The sequence below is a fragment of the Oreochromis aureus genome, linkage group 11, assembly GCF_013358895.1.
Source record: "Oreochromis aureus strain Israel breed Guangdong linkage group 11, ZZ_aureus, whole genome shotgun sequence".
Classification (NCBI taxonomy): Eukaryota; Metazoa; Chordata; class Actinopteri; order Cichliformes; family Cichlidae; genus Oreochromis; species Oreochromis aureus.
In genome coordinates this window covers 4,989,296-5,012,592 of record NC_052952.1, presented here as the reverse complement: position 1 = coordinate 5,012,592, position 23,297 = coordinate 4,989,296, and the positions used below count along the sequence as shown (strand labels likewise).

Genomic DNA, 23,297 nt, shown 5'->3' with positions numbered 1-23,297 from the left:
GATAGCACTAATCAGGCGTATTAATATTTAGAGGGAGAGAAGCATTTTGGTAATAGCCGTGACGGGAGCACATTATGGTTCGGGGCTGCGGCACATCAAAGGGCCGTTTGAAAGAGCTGTTTATTTATTTGTTGTTTTGAACGGGAGACCACTTTTTTGTCTGACCTTGTTTCTGTGTGAACTCAGCACATTAACTCTGCTTTGTATTTGAGCTTACAGGTAAAAAAAAAAAAACATTCCACGCGACCTTGCACATTCTGAAGCGTAGATAACGGGGAGGATTTCACATAACAGCCCAGCATTTGAACATTTTGTTGTCTGTGCGGTTTATCAATGCTTTTACACATTTTAGAGCTCGCCTGCATGCACTACTACTGCAGTGACACTGGTGTATGTGTGTGGGCGGACTTTTTTTTAACTTGTGTTTTTCTCTCTCTTTCCCTCTTTTGTAACATTTTTACAAAAATGCATTTTTATATATATTTTAATTTTCCACTATGGTTTGATTGTGATTGTTTCTAAATGTTTAAAAAAATTATAGATCTTTCCAGAGCAGAGAAGAAGCAGACTTATTCTTTTTAAGATGATTATGACTTTGGGACTTTGAATGAATAGAACACTTTGTTCAGATAGGATACAAAATGTGGTTTTAACATCAGGCTTTGCCTCATTTCATTGCACAGCTTCAGACAACTAAATGTTTGTTATTCTTGCAAAGAAATGTAACTTGTCTTTTATCCCCCCCTCGCCCCTCTTCCCTGACCGTACAGAGTGCAAATTCCACTGCACCAATGGGAATTGCTTGCGTCTGGGCTCGCTGATCTGCAACCAGCTGAATAACTGTGGGGACAACAGCGATGAGGAGAACTGCCCTGTGGTCACCCAACACCCTCCGCCGGGCATCTTCAACTGTGAGTGATGCAGGATGCTGTTACGCATCTGTGTCTCTATCTGTCTACCTCAAACCACACCAACCCATCCTCTCTTTGCTTTGCCTCTCTTCTGATTTTGCCCCACCGGGGACAAGGGTTTGGGTTTTGAGCTTTTCTCATGGGCGTTGCAAACTTTACCAAGTTTCTGACTTCTGTTCCTGGCACTTCACATTCAAAGTTTTTAAATGGTGCAATAGTTAACCTCACACTCTCTTATTCATCAAAGTACTTTTGGCATATTGTTGTTTTACATTGATCCATCACTTCAGTGTAATCCTAATGAAGCCGTATAACCTGAAAACCCATGTTTCCTTTGCTACATATCTGGAGCGGTATATTAGTTTCTTCTGTGGACCAAACTACCTGTCCAGTACAAAAGCATGTTTTCTGTCAATAGCAAACCGAGATGGGTTAAGACTCTGTGACAAATGACAAATGACGAAATGACCCCTGAGCTCTATGTGTGCAATGCAATGTTAAGGGAACCAAGTCAAGCTGACACAAACTGACCTGAGACCTGCTTCCTGGTATACTTAGTCTAATTTCAGAGAAACATGAGTTTACACAAATGCAAACCTAATCATCTGGAAATTGTGTTGAGGGCTGAAAGCACCCTAAGTGTGAGAAGCAGACTGCATGAAAAGATGGCTGTAGCAAGCAGTGATGTCATCCACCCAAAAGTTATTGTTAAGAGTTAGAAGTTACTTCAGCATTGGCATTAAATTAAAGGCAGGGTAACTGTGACTGCATGAGAACTTGTTGAATTTAGTTGGATGGTGTATTGTTTGGTGACGTCATCCTTGCTTATCAGTGTAAGGGTACAAAGGCATTATACCAAATCTATATCCCTGCACCCTCCCATCCCTACCGCCAGCACCAGCCACCTGCTTCTAGCTCCTGCTGAGCACCACTGTCCAGGGAACAAGATGAGAGTGTTCCCTTGACTCGTCACAATCAATGAAAACACAGAAGGGGAGAGAGGGAGTGAGAGAGAGAGAGAGAGAGATGTTGAGAGGGGGAGATGGAAAGAGAGGTGCAGAGAGAGAGGGAGAGAGACACAGACAGACAGAGAGAGAGGGTGAAGGACACCAATGGGCTTCAATGGCTGTCTGCCAGGCCACTTTGATGTGCTGCGGCGTTCTCTTTCAACAACTTTTAGGAGGAGAGGGAAAACTTTTTACAGCAGCACTTTCATCCTTGGCTCCATGAGAGAGAGTGTGTGTGTGTGTGTGTGTGTACGTGTGTGTGTGTGCATGTCTGGCAGGTTTCTTACCTTCCCCTCCATCTCTTCCTCTCATCTCACCCACCCTCATTCACTCCCCCGCCCTCTACCTTCCTCCCTCAAATGTGTTTCACCTCTCCAACCCCTCCAACCTTGTTGTTTTTTGAATCTATCTCACTTTTTTTTCTGCTGCTGTCTATCTAAATTTCTGCAGCTCAACAAGGCACAGAAAATGAACATTTTTTGTATTTATTTAAATTTTAGGGTGATTTAAATGGGTGTGGGTGTAGGGGGTGGGGGGGATCATTTCCAATGGATAGAATCCTCCTGAGCTGGGTGCTTAAAATATTTAGCTATCTAGAGCGAACGTTAATGTAAGAGTCTGCAGCTTGCATTACGGGAAAGCTGCACAATGAGTGTAATTTTCTGAGCTGGTGCACATTTTCTGTTGATGCCATTGAGACACAAGAAGGACAGAAAGATGGTTGCAGGGAAAAGAAGGTGAGAGAAATGAGAAAAAGGGAATAGGAAGATTACAAAAAAAATAAGAAAAAAAGTGCAGGCAGTCTCAGGGGGAGACAAGAGACAAAGAGGGGCTTGAAGTGAGATGGAAGACCAGACAGAGACACAGCCATGGATGGAAAGAGAGGGGGATTAAGAGGAGGAAAGGAGGAAGGGAGAGGGACATAGAAAACGTTTCTGTGTTAATGGAGTTTGCCATCTTGTTGCAGCCGCTGGCTGTTGTCGTGGCGGTGGCAGACAGATGGATCATGAATACTGTCTAGACACACTGCAGCCTGATGCCTGCATCTCACTCCCTGCACCTCCTCTGCTCTCCTCTCCTCTCCTCTACTCTCTAGGTTCCTCACATCTGCTGCCAGCTGCAGTTTAGCACAACAGTGAGAAACAAGAAACCAAGCGTTGTTTTAGACGTAGGTAATTTACATTTAAATCAGATCTAATAAAAATGGCATTAAAGAGCATCCAAAGTTTGCTTAGTACCTGTGTTTTTGTAGCAGCCAATTTGATTCATTAAAGAGTGTCTTATAATGCCCCAGAGCTTGCTTCCCTAGATTTAATGCATTTGTTAATAATGTTTTTAATTATGCCCGTGCATCTCCTGTACAGGCTGCTAAAGCTACTGTGAAGAGGAGTTTGCTTAAAGTCAACAGAAGGACAGTTAGCATCGTCTACTATGGTTTTTCATTGAAAAAGTTCCTTTTAAAGTGAGACAGTGTAGCCTTTGAAAGAAAAAATGTCATACTAGTTTTTTCAAACGGACCTCAAAGCTCAGTTCAGAGTGTTCAAAATACTAAGGCATTTTAGTGGTACGGGCTCAGTGTGGCCAGTAGCTCATAGTGGCTGATGTTAGCTAGCGTTAACAAAGTCATAGTCATAGAAGACCTCTGTCTCTATGCTAGTTATACAAGGGAGCAAACTACACTGGCAAAATAACAAAGCAACAGTCAGACAGCAGAAATGATGATGATTATTATTACAGCAGTAGAGTATGCTTAAGGGTTGAGCTCACTCCTCAAAATAGTGTTCCATACAGAAATTAGAGCGTGATGAGTAAAGAGGATGCTGGGGTGGTGGAGGGGTTGAAACAGGAGTTTGAGGGAGTGATAGCAAGTTCTTCAGCTTATCGCCAAAACTAAATTTGGAGGGTGTGTTAGGGTATGTGATGTGAGGAATGTGAGGCATGTTGGTGTGTATGACACACTGTATCTTGAGTTCCCTGCCTGAATTAGTGTGTAGGCTTTGCTTCCTACTGCTACCTCTCTTTACTTCTCAGCCATAATAGTTGAATGAAATTTTATAATATGACTTGTAGGAATTATAGTTAAATTCACATTAGACTAATTATTGATTCAGATTTGGTCAATGTAGGTCCGCTTCTCAGTGTTTGGACTCATCAGCTGACTAGAATTACATGTCAAGGATCATCATTATTGAGTAGTTTTCAGTTCAGTCCACAGTTTCTAAGCCCAAATGCAGTGTGTCAGGTGAGAGGCATGCTCATTGTGTGGATGCTTTAAGCATCCACACTATTGTTCCTCTGGGACTTCCGTGTACCAACGCCGTGGATCTTCTTCCACAATTTTCAGCCAGACACCGTTCAAATTTTAAACTATTCTGCTATTTCTGCTAATGATGGCTATGTCTCTGGTATTTTATACTATTATACTTTTTAAAATATTAAGCTTAATTTGTCCCATTGAAATGAATGGGAAACTTCCGCAATTCTGGAAACTTGCTTGTTTTGGAAACTTAACTACTTTTTCCTACTTTCAGTGGAACAACCATTCAAACTTTGAAAATGTTCTCAAATTATTGGGCTATTTAGAAATAAATCAGCTTTTTCAAATCTTTTACAAAGTTTACTGTTTATGCCTCTTAAAGTTTTGAGTTGCAAAATTGTGATTTTCAGAAAATACATGCGTTGTTATGGTTGCTATGCACTGGCTCCAGTGCCACTGAAGGTTTAAAGTCTTCTCTGGCTTCCGAACAACTTCTGCTACTTGCTCAATTTTCATCAACTTCCACAAATTATACATCAAAACGTAGGTATTTTTGTTGGCTTTCCGAAAACTGCCACTATTTTGGTTGTGGGATTTATAAATTTTGGCAAATCTCCTCAGACCAACACAAAGTCTCAAAACTCTCCATAGAAAGTCAATGGAGAGTTTGTTCAAAATCACCGCTTGATTTCTGCAATGAGAGGCATATTCGAATCAGTCATATCTCCTTAACGAAGCGAAGTTAAAACATGAGGCTTGTCCCAGTATATCTTCAGACACTCTGACGCTCACAATTCAAGAATTTCTTTCACCTATTACCGTTCTGAAATGAGTTAGACTTGTTTGAGGGTAGGAAATTCATCGTTCGCTCAGATTTCTTCAGATTTCAAACTCTGGAAATGAACCACTTTTTTTCTCGTCATATCTTTTAATGGATATGAACAGACACCTGAAAATTTCAAGATTGTTCACCAAAGCCTGCTGTCTCTTACGGTGAAAAAATGATATTGATAATAAATAGATTTAGAGTTAGAAAGCGTTGTTTGAGGGCAGGTCAAGGCAGTTTTTGTTATCTACTCAGTTATGGTGCATTACAAGTCAAATATCTTTAAAAATTCATATTTTAATGATAAATTGTCAACACTGAAGATTCCCTCATCTCTTCTGAACAAAACGGTGTAAGAATGACCGTTCTAGCCCCTACGGTTAGGAAATTATGGCCATTTGTTTGAGAGGAATCCTCACTGAGAAATTCACTGCAGAAATCCTGTCTCTGTGCTCTGTGTGTAAAAACATGCACCTGTTTTGGTAAAAGTGCACAGGCTCTCTGATTGGTGGATTCAAATTCAGCAGCTCCCAGGCTGCTTGACTGAGCTAGAAACTTACTTTTCTCTCCTGTGTGTGTGTGTGTGTGTGTGTGTGTGTGTGTGAGAGAGAGAGAGAGAGAGAGAGAGAAAAGCCGTTTTATGGGATGATCTCATTGTAAGATTCAAATTCAATATATTTAGACTGCTTGACTGAATTGGATCTTGTGTGTGTGTGTGTGTGTGTGTGTGTGTGTGTGTAAAGAGAGAGAGAGAGAGGCACTCCTATTTTATCATAAGAGAGAGAAAAGCCACTTTTATGGGATGATCTCATTGTAAGATTCAAATTCAATATATTTAAGCTGGTTGACTGAATTGGATCTTGTGTGTGTGTGACAGAGAGAGAGAGAGAGAGTGAGAGAAGGCATGGGATGATCTCATTGTAAGATTCAAATTCAATATATTTAGACTGCTTGACTGAATTGGATCTTGTGTGTGTGTGTGTGTGTGTGTGTGTGTTTCTTCCAGAGAGAGAGAGGAGAGAGAGAGAGAGAGAGCCTTTTATGGGATGATCTCATTGTAAGATTCAAATTCAATATATTTAGACTGGTTGACTGAATTGGATCTTGTGTGTGTGTGTGTCTGTGTGTGTGTGTGTGACAGAGAGCGAGAGAGAGAGAGAGAGAGAGAGAGAGAAAGCTGTTGTTGTGGGATGATCTCATTGTAAGATTCAAATTCAATATATTTAGACTGGTTGACTGAATTGGATCTTGTGTGTGTGTGTGTGTGTGTGTGTGTGTGTGTGTTTAAGAGAGAGAGAGGAGAGAGAGAGAGAGAAAGCCTTTTATGGGATGATCTCATTGTAAGATTCAAATTCCATATTTAGACTGGTTGACTGAATTGGATCTTGTGTTTGTTCTCTCTGTTATGTGTTTCCATATGTGTCCATATTTATGATTGTGTGGCTGTTATATATTTTGTTTTTGCCGATTTTTTCTTTTAACAAGTATATTTGAGGGACCCTCAGCATGTTCAGCATTTTTCAGCTGTCCATTTTGCTTTTCCAATTTTTCTGTTTAAGTTATTACTATTGTGCTAAATCATAGCATTTCTGCTGTTTTATAAGATTTGTGCTAAATATAGTATTTCTGATTAATTATAGTTTTTCTACCAAATCATAGTACAGTATTTTTGCTTTTTATAGATTTTATAGGATATTTATGTTGCTTAATATAGTATTTCCGCTTTTATGGGATTTTTGCTTAATATAGTACTTCCGCTTGTTATAGGATTTGTGCTTAATATAGTATTTCTGCTAAATGTAGTATTTATGCTTAATCATAGTATTTCTATATATTTCTGCCAGGTCCCCAGGCAGCCAATCCTCTGTGAGGACTGAGGCATTCAAATTTACATATCAGGCCTGCACGGCTTCCCAGCCAGCCAATCATATCTGAGGGATGAGACATTCAAATTTACAAATCAGGGTCTGGACGGCTTCCCAGCTAGCCAATCATATCTGAGGTCTGCCCTTTCTTCTCTCGTCATATCTCAGCGACAGATGTACAAAGAGCAAGGCAAATCACAGTCAAAGTACACCAAAGTGCGCTGATTCACCCAGTACAAGAATTATGCTTCTAGTCCACCGAGTTTTTGAGTTACACTGACGCTTTATAACTCCAAAAAGCGGCGTTTTTTCACCGCAATCTAATTCTGACTGCTCATCACCCTGTTTTCCAGGCGCTCTCTCCTTCCCAATTCTGCAAACATTTATGATTTTAGCAGCTTTTCTAATATGGACCTCAGATTCTTGTTAACACTCCATGGCACAAATACTTTTTTAGGCTCTGTGTGCCTGTGTGTATCAATATTTCTCCCATTTTAAAGTATTACCCATAATTGTATTTCTGTTAAATCAAAGTACTTTTACTACATCTTAGTACTTCTGCTCAATCATAGTATTTCTGCTAAATCATAGTATTTTGCCAAATTATGGTTTTTGTGCCAAATCATAACATTTGTTTTATGTTATAGTATTACTACTAAGTGGAGGAATTTCTGTCATGTTACAGTATATGTGCTGATTACAGTATTTCTGCTAAATCATAGTATTTCTACTATATTATATTTTTTCTTTCTAAATATAGCATTTCTGCTATATAATTTTATTTCTGCTATGTTATAATATTTGTTCTAAACCAGAGTATTTCTGCTGAAACATAGTATTTCTGCCAAATGATAGTATTTCTGTCAAATTACAGTATTTGTGCTAAAACATAGTATGTTTTTTTAAATTTCAATATTAATAGTATTTTACAGTGTCTCTGGTAAATCGCATATTTCTGCTATGTTGTACTGTTTTTCTAAATCATAGTATTTCTGTAATGTTTAAGAATGTTTGGCTAAATATATTCTTTCTGTTATCTTATACAATTTCTCCTAAATTCTTGTATTTTTGAGAAGTTATCGTGTTTCTGGTAAGTTACAATATTTCTGCTAAGTTCTGCTATGTTATTGTATTTTTGCCAAGTATTATGTTTCCTCTAAGATATTGCAGTTCTGCTAAGTTACTACATTTTAGCAAAGTTCCTTTGCTTCTGCAAAGTTTTTATAATTTCTGCAACTTTTCAGCTTTTTCAGCTAATTTTAGCAGACAGCTTCAGCGTTACAGCATCCACACTGCATTTTCGCAGGAAATGCAAATTTTTCTAGTTAGTTATTGCTGTTCGCTGGGTTGTGTACCAACGCTTCATTCTACAATGTGAGACAGACAGTGTCGAGTTCTACTCTACCTTTGAAGGAGAAGCCATCTGGACTGTAGTCCATGCAAGAGGTATTTTGGCTACGCAATAACAAGTTTTACTCACCACATGGACCACTTACGAGATTTGGCTTCCTGCAACTTAGTCCACCTTAGTGGCCAACTTAGTGGTACCTTGACACCCTTTTGACACCCTGGAAGAGACCAAGTGGCCAGCTCAGAGGCAAAAGTAGATGTTTCTACTTACAGTAAATGTTTCACTGCTCAAAAACTGTTTCAGACGTGAGGTAGTGATCTTGATCATGGGCCAAGTTTAAATCAGGCATGGCTTTAGATTTCTACTGCTCCACTGTCAGAAATGTTTAATCACACCTCATATATGCATATAGGATTCTTGTTAACATGATAACTGCAACATTTTGTTATAATGTAACTTCCAAGTGCATTAAAAATATGAATTACTGGAAAATTAAAGGCAAAAACTGAGTTGCCTGATGTGTATGCACGTCAGTCATCTGTCTCAGACTACATGAGCATTACTGGAAATTGTAGAATACTCTGACAGCACTCCAGCATCTGAATCCAGGCACCAAATGTGGGAATATTTTCTGTAAGACTGCTGTTCATGGAACCTGCAGGCATCTGTAAAATGTAAATAATTTTGTTTTTTGTTTTTACCACAGAGTCATGATGTATTCCTAAGTGGGTGCTCTTGTTAATATATTTGCATTGACAGATATGTTTGTGCATGTGTCATCATCTTAGTTATCTATAGTTATTAGTTATATGCAGTCTGGAAATGTTCTTGGGGACCCATGTGGATATTGACAGATGATTAATTTTGCTGTGGGCGGAGCCAAGAAGCTGTAGTACACAGGTAGAAATTTTGCAGCATTCCAATGAGGATTTCCCTGCAGCTCTGAAGCACATTGTAAGAACATTTTCAGTAAATCTGCAAAGTACTCCTCCAGTAATTTCAGGACATTATTAGGAGTTGTTCATATTGTGATAAGCAGTAGGCACTCCCTATTTTATCATAAACCACTTCTAAAAAGGACAGTGCAACATGTCAGGCTTAAAAAAGCTTCTGTCAAATCTGAAACCTTATAGCAAATAGGATAAAAATGTGAGGAAGGCACATGCAGGTCTCTTTGTGTCCAGTGGACTTTGCTACATTTGCTACCGGTCGCAGAAGACGGCCGCCCCTCCCTGAGCCTGGTTCTGCCGGAGGTTTCTTCCTGTTAAAAGGGAGTTTTTCCTTCCCACTGTCGCCAAAGTGTTTACTCATAGGGGGTCATATGATTGTTGAGTTCTTCTCTGTATGCATTATTTTAGGGTCTACCTTACAATATAAAGCGCCTTGAGGTGACTGTTGTTGTGATTTTGGCGCTGTATAAATAAAATTGAATTGGATTGAATTACGTTACATTTTGTTGTGGTTAATTTTAAAGTTAATGGAAGCCACAATGTTTTTTCATTATGAGATGGATTAAAGTCCATACTGTGACTAGTTATTATTCATTCTATCAGTTATGTCAGAAAAGGTTTAATGACGCTTAACATTTATAAAACTGACAAATAGTGAAAAAGGTATCTTCTGCATGATGTCTGCTTGGTGTTAGAGCACCAGAGTAGTAGCACGTACTCTATTAAAGTAGCATTATTCCTCTAAATAGCAGGAAAAATCCTTGTGGAGCACTAAGTGACCTTTGAAAGGTAATGGCTGTGTAAAGCACCATTTAGCCCATGAGGAACCTTAAGAGAGCTTGTGTGTTTTGAAGACTGTGTTCCATTACGGATCACAAGGTGAGCGCTGCATGCTGCCGTTTCACTTCAGCCAGGCTTGTCTTGGCTTTCTCACCTTGTTAGGCTCTGCTGAAGTATGAGGAGGGGACAGGGAAGGAGACCAGAGGATGGTTTGGATCGATGGTCAACTCTAGCTTAGCCATTGATCCCATTCCAGTGTGAACGGCACTTCAATAGCATCTAGCAAGCCTTCAGGCTGGCTGATTGATTCCGTTTGTCGAGAATCATAACTGAGGAGGCTCATTATTGACTACTCCTCCATCCCAGACAGTCTGAGTGCCTTACACAGTGCTGTTGTCTACCACTGATAGCTTCAATACCTTTTTTCTGATGCCTGTTTTTTCTTGTGATACACCATTTCTGAGAAGGAGTCTCAATAAAAAATTAAGGTCACTGCTGTGCTAAAGGTAAAGTGCTTTAGCTTATAGTGGGCCGTATATGCTTTTGTTATTCACTTTTTACAGTTTGAGATTCTCTGTTAGGATTTTTTTTCCATCTGTGTGTGAATCCAGTCTATTAACACTTACTTATTTATGCAGTAAGCGTGGGAAGGTGTTTGATGTTGTCTGGCTTGTATTTTTATGTCCATTTTTTTTTAGAAAGATTGAAAAGCACTTCAACTTCAGCGGTAACAGGAACGATTGTCTTTGTGATACAGGAAAACATGATCTTCAGAACACATGCTCGCTCAAAGCAGTTTACCATTCTCTTTTTTCATTAGAGATTTACTCAGGATACCACTAGGTGAGGAATGAACAGTGGTTGAGGATTTGGTGGCTACTCACTGCTAATGTTAACATTTTTTGCATACTGCAAATGACTGACATTTACATTACATTATACATTTGTGAAACTGCGATGCTCCTGTAGGCTGTCTTTCACATTTATAGTTTTCTAACACTAAAAACCGCTGAAACAGTTTTGTTATTACTGTCATAACTACTATTTCAAAGCTACAAAGATTTCAGTAATCTTTCACATTAATACATTCACAGGAAATATTATTATCCAGTTTAGTTGTGTTTTTCTTTCCATTAACTACTGATGGAAACATCTGCTCTAGCTGCTAACAGAATCCACTTGTTCACCGGTCATTCGCCACGTTTGTTTGTCTGCCAGTTATTGCGGGCTATAAATATAAATATAACTATAACGCTAATTGTGAAGCAGAGACAGAACAGCTGAGCTGTGTTGTCTGGGCACACAGAGTGGGTGCCAAGAGTTTGTTTCTGTAACATTTAGATCAAATCAAGGTTAGACACCAGTCATAGTGGTATAGAGACCTGTCAGCGACCAACTGGCAACTATGTCTCTACAGGAAAATGTGTATTCTATGACTGGTTGTGAGTGGTTGCTGGGAATCTCTGTGAAATTGATTGCCAGAGCCCCATTCACACTAGGCCGAAAGACCAGTCAGTGACCTCTCTGGTAACCACCAGTTGCTAAGCAAAAGTGTCTATTCCGTGAATGGTTGCCGGAAGATGCTGCTGGTTGCTAGCGCGGATTTGGTTGCAAAGTGATATAGAGTGTTGCCTTCTACCTTCTAGTGATTGCTTTGATCACTAGCTGGTTGTCATGGTTTCCAGTAGTTTGCATGGAAGACAACAAACAAGACAATCAAGCAACTGAGCAAGTGGCAGCGAAACTGTAAAAAATGCGATGTATACCGGAGAGCATTCGCCTCCAAAGATTTTACTTGATCAGTTATATTTTTGAAATATTAACATTTGGGGGTTTTTTTCATTTTTTTTCCAATAAGCAGAAGTTAGCAACAAAATAAAAGATTATAGCTTTCCCCCCCTTAAATAAATAAGGCAGGGTTGGTCCCGTCTAAGGTGGTGGTAACTCTTGTCCATTGTAATCCAGTAATTATTTTTACAAATTAAACCGTGACACTCAGATAGTGTGGAGCAATTTCACCAAATCTGAACTATTCAAAATCCTCTACTTTTCATGTGTGTCATTGCTGGAGTTTCTCTTCAGAGCTTTTTAATGTGTGGCTTTGTGATATGGCTACCTGATAAGATTAGTTAGTTTTATGTTTTTCAATTGCAGGAATGATATCATCCTTTATACAGATGACATGTCCAGACGCCCATGTTAATTTGATGTTTTAAGCCTTGAGTGGTTTAGGCCATATTCTCTGTGACTGAAGCTGAAAGTGTTTATCAAACCCCATTATTAGATCTGTCCCAGTGGCCATTCCCGTCCCAGTGTTGGTGATCCTAGAACCGTATTATCTTGATTTCTTCTCCCGCCCAGCCTGCTCTTAAAAGCATCTCTAAAGCATTTTTCATCCGTCTTCTTTGCTTTTTTTTTCTCACCCGAGGCTCTCCAACTGTCTCTGCGTCTATTTCCTCCCTGCTTTTCATCACTTAGCCTAATCTCATGGTTGAACAGGCGGTCAGTTGTCTTCTTTCCCTTTTACTCTCTCTTTTTTATCTTCTCCCTCCCTGCTATCCTATTCCTTATTCCCCCATCTCCTCTGCTTCCTTCGTTTGCAATCTCATGTTCCTTTTTACCCACTTTTGACCCTAAAGCCCATGTTGGGTGACTTGCTGTGTAATTATCATGTCAACATTGGCAGAGTCTCTCTCTGTGCAGCTGTTTTCAATGCCAGGACTTGCTCTCCACTGCGACTCAGAGGTCAATTAGGCACCAAGTGAATGTAGCTGCAGGATGCTGCTAATTGAATGGGGCCGTTGGGTTTTAAGCATTGATTGTGGAGGGATGGATTGTGAGCTGATCATTGCTGTGGTGACCTCCAGACCACAGACATACCTCAGAAATGTGTGTGTGTGTGTGTGTGTGTGTGTGTGTTTGTATTTGAGTCTAAATTCACATTGCTATATAACTGCTCTTAACCTGTCTCCAGTGTCTCCATTCTACAGGGATGACTTATTTTGTATTGCCTCTACTGGCACTGCATTAGACCAGAGTTATATATAGGACAGTAATTCAGTATGAATTAAGAACAATAAGCAGCATAATGGACAATTAAAGACGCTTGGGTCACAAGCCTTAGTATCAGTCCCAAGCATGGACAAATGGGAGGGTTGTGTCTGGAAGGGCAAAATCAAAAACATGCAGATCCATCCACCCTAAGTGAGTAAGTAAAAGTTTATTTGTGGCTTGGCAAGTTATGCTCCAGGGAAAAAGCGCCGTCAAAAATAACACCTAAATTTCTGAGGCTACACTTCTGCAAGAGATCTAGATCACCCAGTTGCTGTTTAATGTGGGACATTGCACTGTCCAGTGCAATAATCAAAGTTTCAGTTTTATCTGGGTTTAGCTGTAGGTAGTTGTTATTCAACCATTGCTTAATGTTTGTTCAGCAAACTTTTTTTAGGCAGGCTTAAAAGAGCAGTGTAGCTGAATATCATTGGCAAAAAGATAATAAGGCACATCAATAAACTGCTGTATTATGCGGCCTAAAGAGGGAATATTTATTAAAAATAAAATAAGTCCCAGCATGGAGCCTTGAGGGACTCCACATAGTAGCTCTGCAGATTCAGAAATAATCTGGTTTGCGGACACACTAAAACTGGACATCCCAGCAAGATCCCTCAGCCTGTTTAACATTATACAGGGTGGGCCATTTATATGGATACACCGTAATAAAATGGGAATGGTTGGTGATATTAAAGTCCTGTTTGTGGCACATTAGTATATGTGAGGGGGCAAACTCCTCAAGATGGGTGGTGACCATGGTGACCATTTAGAAGTCGGCCATCTATGTGCCAGATATCAACACAATTTTGATCTGCTCCTCACGTGTTAACCTCTTCGACATGTCAATGGCTGTGAACAAAGAGAAACTTGTAAATAACTCATGAAAGAAAGTTACGTTGAAACCAAGCACACCATTGTTTTTCTTGTGACATTACCAATAAGTTTGATGTGTCACATGGCCCTCTTCCTATTGAAAAAACAAAAGTTGTATCCAAGATGGCCGACTTCTAAATGGCCACCATGGTCACCACCCATCTTGAAGAGTTTGCCCCCTCACATATACTAATGTGCCACAAACAGGACTTTAATATCACCAACCATTCCCATTTTATTACGGTGTATCCATATAAATGGCCCACCCTGTAGTATAAAATATAAAAATAAATCACAGACAGGTAGCTGCCAACCTTAGCACATCTTTTGCACTGTCTGTGGCAACAGCAACCAAAAAACCTTTATTCGGAATAGTCTTGCAGTTTGCTAGTGCTGATTTTTAATCTTAATTTATACAAAGAAAGTAAAGCAAGTGTGAGTTATGTTTTGAATTTGAATTTCTTGTTTGTTTTTTTTAAATATAGACAAAATTAGGGTCAAAATACCAGACAGATACCGCTAAGAGAAGTTTTATTTTAAGGATATCCATTGCTGGTCAAAGCATTTGTGAAATAAATGTAATCTAATTAGCAAAAAGGCTTCAAATGCAGTCTGTTATTTTTCCTTCAGATCAGAAGTAGCTAAATATAATATTAAACACGTGATTTTATCAGCTCACATGGAGGGTATGTCACTAGGCCCTACAGTCAGTTTTTGAATTCTTTTCACTATGCGGTGTGAGCGAGCGGTCCACTCTCAAGGCTCCACAGGAGCGCCCCCTCTCAGTGACCGGCGTTCCTTTGATTGTGTTGCAGGATCCCCGAGGCAGCGGATGGTTTTGCACTGAAACATCTCACTTGCGTTACTAATGAAGACAGCAAACGTTTGTCATTCTCTGTGATCAATGCTTTACTGATCAGTCTGACGTGTGTTTAGAGCTTTAGAGTGGTGACAGCTGACAGCTGATGGCTTTCAGTAGCGAATGCATTGTTGTTAATTCGCCACAGATCTCAACATAACATCTGCTAGTGTATATAACAGCGGGGGGCTTGCTGTGCTGCCAGGAGATGTTTCTGTGACACGTTTAGGATTGGCTGACTGACCTGATTTTGACCTACATACATAAAACACCTTTTACTGTTTTATTTTTTTTTTTAGTTTGAACTTCTACCACACCAACTACCTCCCTTTATATTTTTGTACTTACAAGCCAGCACATTCTGTTCTATGGGTTTATTGGCAAATGTTGTGTTACAGGTCATGTTGACTCTTTGAGCCACATAAAGATGACTCTTTTTTTTTTTACCTCTCCTGCACCCTTAATGATGAGTTTAGGCACCTCAGTATGTATCAATAAAAATGTGATTTGATGACCATCAGAATATTTCTGTGAAGGTTCTCAGTCATCCAGGTCATCATAGTCTAAGGAGCTTGGAAAGAAAAGTGTCTGGACTTCTTTAAGTTGCTTGAAGACGTTTCACCTCTCATCCGAGAAGCTAGACCCTAGAACTGAAGAAGCCTCTCGTCTTCAAGCAACTTAAAGAAGTCCAGACACTTTTCTTTCCAAGCTCCTTAGACGACTATCAGAACAGTTTCCATGTTTTTCCGAGGGTAGCTGCAAAGGCAGAGAGACCCCTCACCAACTTCTGATTCCCACCCATTCATTTGGTTTCATAAGCAGGCCTGAAATATGACAGAAAGCACTCAGTTCAGAAAAGAGCTTCAAGGGTAGGTAAGCTTCCAAGGGGTAAAGAGTTAATGCATTACAGAGGTGTTTTCAGGACTGTTTTAAAAATCCTGTGAGAAGGATTGTCAATGTGAACAATGAGAAATCAATAAATATTGCAGCCAGTGAGGTATACTAGCTGCAGTGGAGGACAAGATTGAACCGCAAGTAGCTAAAACAAATGCAATCTCATTTTTTCAAAGTAAATTTCTTCCCACAATATCTGTGAAGTAAGAAATTTCAGTGCACATTTATGAACATTATTTGCTTAATTTCTTACATTACCTTTATACTTACAGAGGAGAAAAAGTGTTTTCCTCATTAAAAAACCCAAACCTACTTGTACTCTGTCGCAATTTCCTCCTGTAGTTGCACCAATATGACACCACAGTTTTGGGGAAACTTTTGTGAAATGTCAGGATGCGTGCAGCGGCACCCAAGGCCCCCTATTCAGTCACGCACCTGTTGTATTGCAAGTGCGATTACACACGATGGCAGACGATCAGCCGCTGAGGCATAGAGCTGCAATCGCATCCAGATGAACCGATGATTAATTAGGTCTGCATGTCATTAGCACGAATGCGCTGGAGGACCATATGTGTCATCTTCAGTTTTACTATGCCATTCCTAAAAGGAATCTATTGAATGGACATGTGCGTGTGAGATGCAGAGAGAGGAAAGAACGAGAGATGGGAGGGATTTCCAGCTCATTAAGATTCAGATTAGCGAAGCCATCCACTTGTTGTCCTCGGGCTCTCTGTGGAGCGGCCTGCTTTTCTGTGTGGTTCAAGGATTTACTCAGAGCAGACACAACATGAGAAACACTTGGGAAAGCACTGGATAAACACATTCATCAGGACCTCCCTTTTCCTTTCTTTTATCTTTCTCGCATTTACTTTCTGTAGCTGCTGCTTTCATCTGTGTTTCTGCTGTCTCTCTTTGTCTCTCGCCCTCCTTTCCTAAGCCCAGCGGCATTCTTTGTAGCCTGTTTAATGTTTTTTTTTTTCCTTCCCCTGGCCGTACTCAGGTTAGACACAAGTGGCGCCTGGCTCTAAGTCCGTCGGCCCAGGCGGCGATGACAGCAGCTGCAGATCCTTAGAACCTTGGCTGCCGCCGCCCCCTCGCCACACCGTCACTTAACAGCGACAGCTCCAAACTCCTTCCTTCCATATGGTCACCTCCAAAGCTGAACCGCCTTTCGAGTCAGAGAGGGGGCTGAAGTGATTGTTCAGTCCTTTTTGGATATTCATGAGGCTTTAACATAGGAGATGTGCTTGATTTATTTTACTTTGAGAGAGCGGTCAGTGTTGGAGGGTGGTGGAGTGTCGAGTAAATTGAGTGCACTTCAAAATATCTCCAAAATGCCAATGAAGGAAAAAAAATAGGCTTATGTTACATGAATGTCATTCATTGTTGAGGCTGTTGGAAAGTGTTGAGACCGTTCCATCAGTTTTAAGTTGTTTTCTGAATAAAAAAATAGCATTAAAGGGTAACTTTCTTGTCGTGAAGAGTGCTGGGAAGCTTATGAAAACAGTTGTGTATTGTCCTCTCAAGGGAGCTTTGTGAAGTCTGATCAAGTGGGGTCAGACTGTGCTAAAACTTGGAACATGGAGTTCAAATGATGTGGGTGTTTAAATGGCAAAGACGGCAGTGCTGCTAAGCTGCATTGTGGATATTAGACAATATAGGGATTTTAGAGACAAAAAAATATGTACATCTTAGACTTTTCTACTTCATTTTTCTTTTTGTTCAATTCTGTTTTTAAATATTTGTCTCTTCATAAAACTTTTAATCGCAGGAATCCCCTGTAGGGCTTATCCCAGATCTAAACTTTTCATTTTCTAACCAGATTAACTTTTTTTCTTTTTCCATTAATTCATAATTAATGTATTATTAATGCAACGGTCCTCGTAATGTCATGCCGTTTTTAGGGCTTTGAATGCAAACATGAATAATGACCGGCAAACAATGAGCCGTGTGTCATTTTTCATGTCACGAACTCCAGAAATCATCAACAGATTGGTGCCGGGTGGTGGCAGGGGGTTGTTTTTATGTTGTTTTTCTTCATCCCCATGACTCACGCAGTGTTGCTTTTTGATCCGATGACATCTCCAGCCGCTGCCGCCACACTGGAGCCTTGCCCTTCCCCTTCCTTTATTTCTTTTATCTACAGCTGTGCATTGTCGGAAAACGTCTTTAACCGATTAACGAAAGTATAAAGAGTTTTGAGAATTAAACAGAAAAAGAAAAAGGTGAAGCTCTAAGTGTTACCCAGTGATGCAAATGACAGATGAACGTGGCACGGTGCAACTCTTAAAACTCTTTCAGAACTTCTCACTCCTCTTTCTCCTGCAGGCTTGTCAGAGTGCAGATTGTCTTCCAGGTTTGGGAATTCAAATATTCTTTTTCAGATATCGGAAGAAAGAGGAGTCTCCAGTGATGGCTGCTGCTGCGGCAGTGTGTATCTGTTATGTGGGTCTGCTTCAATGAGAAAACACTCTTCTCCGGTGTTTTCCTTTTGGCATAGTTTACATTCCAGCGCAGATGTAGGATGGAGGGTTTTGTCTCCAGCTACCAGTGTAAGAAACCAAAACGTGTTGCAATGTTTCTGTTCGGCCTGGCCCCTCCTGAGTCGTTAGTATGCATAACAGGCACACTCCGGTGAACAGGTCGAGGTTGGAGGTCAAGGGTGAGTGGAGCTAATGCTTTCATGCTCTTGATTCAGCTCCTCTCGGGTGTAATACCCGCCTGTCAATTTGTTTGAGCTGCGGATTTACATAATGAATTTATATTAGCCACTGTTCTCCACACACTCCCTCCTTCACTCCCGTCTCTCTCGCTCTCTTCAACTCCTCTCTCAGTGTTGCAATTACTCCCTTTGCTCTCCCCTTCCCTCTCTCTCTCTCTCTCTCTCTTTACTTCCCCTTGTTCTCCCCCTCCTCTCCACTCCCCTCATCCTCCTCTCATCAAGTTTACCAAGTGCCCAGAGAGCAGAGTGTTTAAATGCAAACGAGCCTCATTTCCAAACTGACGCCACAGCCCAAGTATGCCTCACACACAACAGCCCCAAGCCCCGCTGAGAGGTTTCGACAAGAGATGGATGGATGGAGATGATGGAAAGAGAATGAGAGAAAGCGTGATGGAAATGGAGAGAGGAGTGGGGATTCTTGGAAGTGCCGCGTGTTTAAAATAGGACGCAGAGCGGGAGTGTGGCGGAGCTCGTAGGTGTCAGGCGCTATTGACAATCCCGCCAGAGAAGAGGTGATGAACGAGCTCCTGTCTTATTAGTCAGAACATTCCATTCACCACACAATGAGGTATTTTTAATTTCTGCTCCGGCGCTGCTGCCAAGTTCAACACTATCGTAGTATTTCGTGTTTATGCACTTTCATCATAATAACCTCAAAAAAGCATTGTCAGCGCTCTTATTGGTTTAACCTACAGTGGTGTGAAAAAGTGGTGGTGTGTTTGCCTCCTTCCTGATTTTTGTACATTTGTCACACTGAAGTGTTTCAGATCACACAAATTCAAATAGTAGACAAAGATGACACAAGTAAACACAAAATGCAGTTTCTAAATGAAAGTGTTTATTATTAAGGGGGGAAAAAAATCCAAACCTACATGGCCATGTGTGAAAAAGTGATTGCCCTCCCTCCAGTTATAATTAACGGTGGTGTTCAATTTCTCTAGCCACACCTAGGCCTGATTACTGCCACACCTGTTCTCAATCAAGAAATTACTTAGATACGACCTGCCTGACAAAGTGAAGTAGACCAAAAGGTCCTTCCTCCGATCCAAGGAAATTCAGGAACAAATGAGAAGACAAGTAATTGAGATCTCTCAGTCTGGAAAAGGTTATAAAGCCATTTCTAAAGCTGTGGGATTCCACAGTCTCCACAGTGGGAGCCGTTATCCACAAATGGCAAAAACACCGACTAGTGGTGAACCTAAACATAAGTGGCTGGCCAACCAAAATTACCCCAAGAGCACAGCAACGACTCATCCAAGAGGTCAGGTTCATGACTCCACCATAAGAAAGAGAGTCGGGCCAAAAATGGCCGACATGGCAGAGTTACAAAGCAAAAACCAGCACTGAGCAAATGGAACATTAATCCTCATCTCAGTTTTGCCAGAAAACATAGTGATGATCCCCAAGACTTTTGGGAAAATACTCTGTGAACTGATGAGACAAAAGTTGAATTTTCGGAAGGTGTGTGTCCCATTACATCTGGTGCAAAACTAACACAGCATTTCAGAGAAGGAGCATCATACCAGCAGTAAAACAGGGTGGTAGCAGTGTGATGATGTGGGACTTTTTTGGTGCCTCAGGATGTGGTAGACTTGCTGTGGTAAATCGAACCATGAATTCTGCCATCTACCAAAACATCCTGAAGGAGAATGTCCAGCCATCTGTTTGTGACCTCAAGCTGAAGCACACTTGGGTTCTGCAGCCGGACAATGATCCAAAACACATGATCAAGTCCACCTCTGAATGGCTTAAGAAAAACAAAATGAAGACTTTGGAGTGGCCTGGTCAAAGTCTGCAAAGATGAGTGTGCCAGAATTCGTCCACAGCCCTGTAAAAAAAAACAACTCACTGCCAGTTATTACAAACACTTTCGATTGCAGTTGTTGCTGCTAATGGTGGCCCAACCAGTTATTCGGTTTAGGGAGCAATTATTTGGGGGGATTTTTTCCTCCCTTAATAATAAACACCTTATTATATTTGTCTAATATTTAAATTTGTTTGATGATCTGAAAACATTTAAGTCTGACAAACATACAAAAAATAGGATATCAGGAAGGGGGCAAACAAGTCTATATATTTCTGAGAAGAGTTCTGTTTTTCATTATGACTATGTATTGGTTTTTGTACAGAAAATACACAGACTGTCCAGAAAGTCTATTTACTATCTGCAGCAGTGTTTTACATTAAGAGGCAACCTCCAGGTCTGAGAAAAATGAAGCCACCTTGAAAATGCCAAAAAATTGCAGTTCCTCTAATGACCACATGAGGCTCACTCCAAAAGCGAGTGAGTCCTCATAGACTGGAATGTTAAAATTTACAGGTTTATAACATTAAAAAGCATGTTTGGGTGCCTTTGGATGCTCAGTGGCTGAGCAGACTTGAGAGCAGAGGTCCGAGATCAAGTCCAACCCAAGGGCCTTTGCTGCAAATCTTCCCCCTCTCTCTCTCTCTCTCCAATTTCCTTGTCATAATTTCATTATCCAGGAAAGGCAAAAAATGGCAAAACCAAAAATCTTCTAAAAGCATGTTCACAGGATGGTTGGAAAAAGCATTCCCTCACCCCTGAAAAGTTTTCCCTTTCATAATGTCTATATGGGGTATGGGGTGGCTTTTTTGATTGACAGGGTGCACTAAAACAGGAAGTTGTAGCTTGTAGGTATCTGCTAGGCTTCGCCTTCGATAGTCTCAGTCCCTCTAACTGCACTGAACTACACTCAAAGCACTTTTTACTGCAGTCGCACACACATTCATACAAACCCTTTTTTCTTTGCCTAAGCACCTTGTTTAACATTTGCACACATACTCACACTCAGGGTTTAGTATCTTGCCGAAGGATGCTTCGACATGCAGACTGGAGGAGCGGGGGAGCGAATCACTGATGTTCCAGTTGGTAGATGACTCGCTTTTTGAAATTTTGAAACCCGCTCATAAATGTTACATCTGAGCTTATTAGCTTTATAGCTTTAAAGAGCAATAGGCACATTTGTTTAATGTTGTCAAATTATTGTGAGTGAATGAAAAGTAGGTGGCAGTATCATTTACATGTTTAATGAAATTTCATCATCTGGTTACATTTTAGAATGGGAAATATAATAATAATTTGGGCCCGGCTCTGCTCTCTGTTGACAGATTTAACTTTTTTTTTTGTTTCTTGAACTGATGTTTTCCTTACATTTCTATTGAAGCATTAATATTCTATAAACTGTAGAGTTTTCCCCTTTCTTCAAGCTGAACTAGACGGTACCTCAGCATGCTGTGATGTAAAGAACAACCTGAACGTGGTATCCCTGTTTTCGCCCTTTTCATCCTGGGTAGATGGGCTCAGAAAAAAAGTGCTAAAAAGAGCTGAGATGACTGTCTGAGAATCAATTTAGTAGCCATTCTGGTGCTGCCGGCTATTTAATCAGAATTAAATTGTGGAATATAGATGTTCCACATTATCTGTTCACTTATAATAAATTTTAAATATTTGTTAGCCTATGAGCTTGGGTTCAAAGGTTATTCTTGACCCTGGAAACTGTAATTATGAAAGCTGTCTCACTACCACTTTCATTTAGGAGATGGTGTGATATGATGAGAAGCAGCAAAGCAGCTACTTTTAACAGATAATGTGATTTTTAATTAAATGTGTGTTAAGGTTGATTGAACTTATTGAGAATTACTGAGGATTATTAATGGAGCTTAAGAAATGGAAAAGTTTTGAATCGAATGAGTTGAAAGGTGATTGAATGAAAGTTTGTTATTTGCAGATAGATTTACACAGATTTGAATTAAGATGCACATTATTTATCATAAAAACCTTTTGAAACAAAATTGTTTGAGTCATGGATATTTACCGTTTTATTACTTTTTTTAAAATAGATTTTTGTTTCAGATAACATTTTGTATTTTCTTGACAATTTTAATAGTTGCACAGAACATAAAGAAAGACGAGATGTTTAACTGTGATGGGTTTTTATGTTAGGTAATGCTTCTAATGGGAAACATTTGCTCAGGAATTGTTAAGTTGAGCCTAGACCTAGAGACAGAAAGACAAGTAGTGAGTGAGAAGTGTTTATCTGTGATAATTAATTAGCTTTAAGATGAGACTCAGAAGCAAGGATGTCTTATTTTGTTTAATGATCAGTAGCTCATCTGCTGAGAAGGGAGTTTCGAGCCATGCTAGCAGCTCAATGAAGCTTCACTCAGACATAGCATTGCTGTGATGTTAACATGTACACAGTGACGGTACTTTGCTTGCTGTCTACATTTTTGTGGAGCAAGTCACAATTTCAAGGCACACCTGTTTGTTCTAACTGCACTCCACAGCCTATGTGTCATCTGACATTATCGCTTCTTCAGACTAGCACACTTTTGACAGCCCATTTGCAGTACATGGATCTAGCATAACTTGTGCTCCACTATACTTTGCCTCCATTGACTTGTCAGCCTTTGTTACAGAACCAACACATTCTCCTCTGAGAAGAGATGTTTGTTCAGACTCTGACGGCGATTCTTTTAGTTGGAAATAAGCATGTCCCAAGATTGATTGATTGATACGCAATCAATTATTATTAATGTATAGCTCTTTGTGTGGTTGTACATTAAAGTAATCCTGGAGCCTATGCTGGCTGCCATAGGGCGAGAAGCAGGGTACACCCTGCACAGGCTGCCAGTCTGTCTCAGGGCAAACAGAGAGAGACAGAAAACCATTCACACTCATGTATACACGTGTGGGCAATTTGGAATCCCCAGTTAACCTAACCCCACAGTCTTTGGACTGTGGGAGGATGGTGGAGTACCCCGAGAAAACCCACACTCAGACATGGGGAGAACATGCAAACTCCACAGAGAAAGGCCAGATGCCAGATGAGACATTCTGGACTTGAACTTGAGTGATCACCTAAAGCAGGTGTGGGGAACTCCAGGCCTCAAGGGCCAGTGTCCGGCATGTTTTAGATGTGTCCTTGAT

The 23,297-nt window shown here is 40.3% G+C and overlaps 1 protein-coding gene across 1 annotated transcript in view; it reads left to right on the top strand.

Annotated features, from left to right (window-relative positions):
• The first annotated feature begins 772 nt into the window (after positions 1 to 772).
• Positions 773 to 23,297, top strand: part of ldlrad4b (low density lipoprotein receptor class A domain containing 4b) — a 112,429-nt gene continuing 89,904 nt past the window's right edge. Inside the window, exon 1 of the mRNA XM_031729513.2 lies at positions 773 to 911. The gene's annotated coding sequence lies outside the window, so the exon portion shown is untranslated. The remainder of the gene's footprint in view (positions 912 to 23,297) is intronic.